The sequence below is a fragment of the Miscanthus floridulus genome, chromosome 13 (genome assembly GCF_019320115.1).
Source record: "Miscanthus floridulus cultivar M001 chromosome 13, ASM1932011v1, whole genome shotgun sequence".
Classification (NCBI taxonomy): Eukaryota; Viridiplantae; Streptophyta; class Magnoliopsida; order Poales; family Poaceae; genus Miscanthus; species Miscanthus floridulus.
In genome coordinates, this window is record NC_089592.1 from 68635211 (window position 1) to 68640505 (window position 5295).

At 50.4% G+C, this 5295-nt stretch overlaps 1 pseudogene; it reads left to right on the forward strand.

Annotated features, from left to right (window-relative positions):
• Positions 1 to 377: 377 nt before the first annotated feature.
• LOC136500685 (heavy metal-associated isoprenylated plant protein 33-like) lies at positions 378 to 3142 on the forward strand (annotated as a pseudogene).
• Positions 3143 to 5295: the final 2153 nt, after the last annotated feature.

Sequence of the window (5295 nt, forward strand, 5' to 3'; positions counted from 1 at the left end):
TGTGGTAGTCACAAAGGCTATTTAAATCCTCCTTGGGCTAGCCTTTTGCAGAACACCATTTCTCAATCTTGTGAAGTCAGGCTCCTTTGGCAGGACTCCTCCGCGTGCGGTTGGCTCCGCCATGCAAGCCTAAAACGGCTCCGGCTCCTCCCAAACGTGCCCAGAAGCGGCTCCACGCTCCGTGCCGTTTGGTGCGGCTCCGGCTCCTCCGTGCTCCCGCAAGCGTGCGGAGCCGGAGCCGGAGCCCGAGCCCTCCAAAGGAGCCCGAAGAAAGGCAAAGGCTCCAGCTTCCATCCAGGGCCAAAGGCGACCTCAGGGAAAACAAAAAGGGTAAGCAGAGACTCCTCCATGTGCTTAGCTTTGTTGGTAGACAGAAATAGAGAGGGAGTCTCTTCTCTAGTCTTCCTCCTGCCTCCATCTTTTTCTCTGGACCACACAGCAGGCTCTTAATAGCCTTGCTTGCTCATGGTTTTCTTTTTCTCCAAACGCAAACTCTAACAAGGGTCTGATTCCTCTCTAGATTTTATTCTTTGTGTGAGAGTGTGAAGCCACAGTATTTTACTGCAGCCATTTATAAGTCCTCTCGCGAGAAGGCATCCTCTCTCTCTCTCTGACTGAGAGGTGAGAAGTGTTTCCCGGTTGCTGCTGCGTTCTTGGTCTTCTCTCCCTGATATGAGTGCTCTCATATACTAGATCTGAAGCCTCTTGTACGATTGGAGGCTGCAGCCTGCAGCATTTGAGGTGGTCAGGATGAGCAAGGAGGACGTCCTCAAGGTGCAGGTGAGTTTGTTTTGCATCTTCTCAACTCAAGCAGCTCACACACCCATTCCATATTTTTCCTTCATGTGTGGTGTTTTTTTGAAGTAATTCATTCTTGTGTCTGCTGGGGTTTTGATCACACCGCCAGCTTGATTTCTCTCACTCTGCATGTGTGCTGCGGCCGTTAATCTTCTATTCCGTAACCTTTTCTCCTTTTCCCCCCTATTGTCGACAGACCTGCGTTCTGAGAGTTAACATCCACTGCGATGGGTGCGAGAAGAAGGTCAAGAAGATCCTGCACAAGATTGATGGTAAGAAAGAAAGATTTTTTAAGACTAAAATTCCTTAATTTTCTCCCCCATTTTGTTGTGTTCGCAAGGGTCTGTTCAGCTATACTTTATTCTTCTCCTCAACAGAAACGATGGATAGTTCACCTGTCCTAAGAAAAATGTGTTGGATTTTGATTAAACTGCAGGTGTCTACCAGAGCAGTGTAGATGCAGAGCAGGGGAAGGTGACGGTGTCCGGCCTGATGTATCCGGGCCACCGTCATCAAGAAGATGAACAGGGCCGGCAAGCCCGCCAACCTGTGGGGCGCCAAGCCTGGTGTGGTAAGCCAGGTCCAAAAGCTCCAGCTCGGCGGCGCCGGCGCCAGCGGCAAGGGCCAGCAACCGAAGGATGCTGGCGGCAAGGGGCAGCCCAAGGATGCCGGTGGCAAGGGCCAGCCCAAGGGTGGAGTGGGTGCCGGAAACGCCGGCGGTGGAGGCGGCGGTGGCGCGAAAGGCGCAAAGCCGCTGGCGATGCCACAGGCGACTCCGCAGCAGCTGCAACAGCAGATGCAGATGAAGGGGATGAAGCTTCCTCCCCAGCTCATGGCCATGGGTGGCAAGATGCCGTCCCCGGCGGCGGCCGCGCCGCCGGCGAAGGACCCCAAGGCCGTCAAGTTCAACGTTCCCGTGGACGACGAGTTCGGGGACGACGGCAGCGAGTTCGGGGACGACGGCAGCGAGTTCGATGACGACTTCGACGACGAGGATTTCGAGGACGACGGCCTCGACGACGACTTGTACGACGATCCAAAGATGGTGGCAAAGCCCATGGCAATGCCGATGGGCAACGGCGGGGGCGACAAGAAGGGTGCCAACGGCGGCGGCGGCAAGAAGGGTGGCGGCGGGAACGAGATTCCGGTCCAGATCAAGGGGAACGCCAACAATGGCGGGCAAGGACTCTGGCGCAAAGCAGAACCAGGGTGGCGGAGGCGGCAACGGCAAGAACGGTGGCGGTGCGCAGCCGCCGCAGAACGGCAAGGGCGGCGCCCCGGGCGGTAGGAACCAGCCTGGCCAGGCCAAGAAGGGCGGCGGCGCAGGTGGCCCGCCCGCCGGCGTCGGCGCTCCGATGATGGGCGGCATGCCGCCGCAGCAGCAGCAGCCGGGCATGATGATGAGGCCGCCGAACATGATGGGCGCCGCCGGTTTCCCCGGTATGGGCCACATGGGCGGCATGCCGATGGGCCACCCCCACATGGGTGGCAATGGCATGCAGCCGAGAGGTGGCGGCGCCGCCGTGCATGGCATGCCGGCCGGCGCCATGATGCCTGGGGCTGGTTTCTACCCAGGCGGCGCTGGCGGCGGCGGCATGCCGTCCGGGCCGGAGATGATGCAGGCGGCCGGGAACCCCATGGCGCAGCAGGCGTACATGTCCATGATGCCGCAACAACAACAGCTGCAGATGATGATGAATGGCCATGGCCCTAACGGGCACCACGGCCACCATGCCCATGGCGGCGCCGGATACCCGCCGATGGGGTACGGCCGCCCGGCGATGCCGTACCCGCCGCCGATGTACTACCCTGCGCCGCACCCGCATGACAACATGTTCAGCGACTCGGTGATGTGAGGCGACGTCGCCGCCGCCTGACAAGCTTTCTCCTGCTGATGCTGCGGACAAAGTGAACCAAAGGGGAGCGCATGTGGGTACGCCGTATAAAATCATGTACAATTCGTAAATCTATTTTAGTAATTTGATAATAATTATAAAATTGACAACATGATTCGATATATATGGACTAAATAACATAATAAGGCTTCAATTCATGGATTAAGTTCAAATCATCCCCTAAGTATAGTATAAATAGTTCAAAAGCCATATCAATAATTGAAATAAGACATAAAAGAGAACCGAAGACTTATAATGCTATTCTTGTGACTATTTTATTCGACATTTTTAAAGGGACATAAATGTTTTGATTATATCATCTTCATCAACTTCAAATAAAATACCCTGCTTAATCAGTGACGGATCAGCCACTGGGGCTTGGGGGGCTCAAGCCCCCCCCCCCCCCCCCTACCATGGTCGTGCCTGTGAAGCCCCCCTCAACCCTCCTAAAGATTTTTTTTTACACTGGACAACAATGGAGGAAGGAAAGGATGGGCTGCCCAGTAAAATAGTAACATCGATAGGCCAAGTGGGCCGTGGGCCTTTCTTCTTTCCTCATTTATCGTTTTCAATTGTATTTTTTTTTATTTTTTGTGAAATATGATGCACTTTCAATTGTTTATCAAAGTTATCGTGTTATAAAATGTTAAAACTGCTATATGTTAGTTATGTATGGGACATAATTGACTTATAAGTTGGTCTTTCTCTCTTCAGTCCAGCCCCATCTATATATTTTTTCTGGATTCGCCACTGCGCTCAATCAAGATGACTAGACAACAATCATCAAAAAGACTATCTCTCATCTTATTTCTTAACTTAGTTTTCTCAATAACCATTACAGAAAAATACCCTTTCAACACTTGTTGCCACAGGTAGAGGCAATACCAATTTGAGGAGCTCATAAACCATATCATACACTTTGTGCCTCTTTGTTTCAACAAGTTTAACGGAGAGATCAACAATATTGTCTAAACCTTTGAAACTATCATCCTGTCTCATGTCATCAATATAATTATGTAGCTGCAATTCAAGTTTGAGCGACTAGAAATAACAGCAGCTGCCGCTGCCTTCTTTGCTTCATGCTTCTGAAAAAGAGATGCAATGTCCCCGTTTCTCTCTATAACTACATAAATATTACAAAGAACACAATGCCAAATATTTAAATAAATTGCGCTTGCACGATTGAACACTCACATGTAATTATGGATCACTCACATGATACGAGTACTGAACAAAAGATCAATCTTTATCGACTCTAATATTGGGACAAATCCTCGACATTGTTGCGTGATGGATGATTTTATGATTTTAGCGCTAAGCAATTAGCAATTAAAGTACATAGGAATTTTTTTTAAAAAAGCCAAAAATAAGGATTGAATCTCACCTGAACGGTTGAACAATTCTGATCACAAATGCTGGTGCGGTCATAGAGCAGTGTGAAGGGTGAAGACCGAAGTGCCGAACGGCGAACGTGACGAGGTCACGAAGACGACTGGACAATGACGGGCGTGGGCAACAGCCGACGGCGTGAGTGATCCAGGCGCGCAGCCACGCAAGACGCGTGAATTGTGATGAAGATGATTAGATGAACCGTCTAGCGTCGAAGACTCGAAGTATACGGCGGCGCTGCCTCGATCCATATTGGGCTATTGGCGTCTCCGTCGCTGGCCACATGGGCCGCATGCCCGCGTGGGCCTGATGCTCGCTCGCGGCCTGCCTCTCGCTCGTGCTCAACGCTGGCACGCTCGGCCTCAGCTCTCATGTACGCAGCACGCAGCAGATGAGTGTTTTTTCTTTTTTTTATATATATAAATACGTATATATATGTTCTTACTTGCCAGAATCACAGGGTATGCCGGTGCATACCCGTAGCTCCGCCACTGGTCACAGGTGGTCGAAATAACAACCTGGACTGGATCAGCCAGTCAGTATACATGAGAAACTAGCACCAGCTAACTAGAATCGCCCCCCTTTTTCTTTTTCCCGTTTCTTTTTCCCCCCTTTTCTAGCTTATTTTCGCCTTTTTCATCCTTTGAACAAAAAAAAAAGAAGAGGAACTTTCTTGAAGTGGAAGGTTGGTATAGTAATTATCAATAGTGGTCATAAGAGATGGGTTGTGCTTTACAGTAGCTCAAGAAGGTGATGCTGATGGCTTCCCTTCTTGCTCCATAATGTGATGGTAGAAGAATGTGCAAAAACAAGGTTAACCCAATGCGCCTTTCCTGTGCTTTGGAAGTTTGGATACATGAATAAATGGCCGACCTGCGTATCTTTGACATGCCTGTGGAATGTTGTCAACTCTAGTGCCTCTTTTTTAATCTTTGCTTGGTGAGGAGATGATGGTGGTGGCAGCAATGGAGGGGGGGACACGATCATGATGAAGGTTCCGATGGAGAACTGGAGGCTTTGCTCTTTCCTGCACCCTGCACTTGCACTATTGATGGGGTAAGGTAAGGGCTGCTGTCTGCTGGGCCATGTTTAGTTCCTTCAAAATCCAGAATTTGGTACTATGCAAAAAGAAGATTTCCCATCACATCAAACTTGCGGTATATGCATGGAGTATTAAATATTGACGAAATCAAAACTAATTGCACAGTTTGGT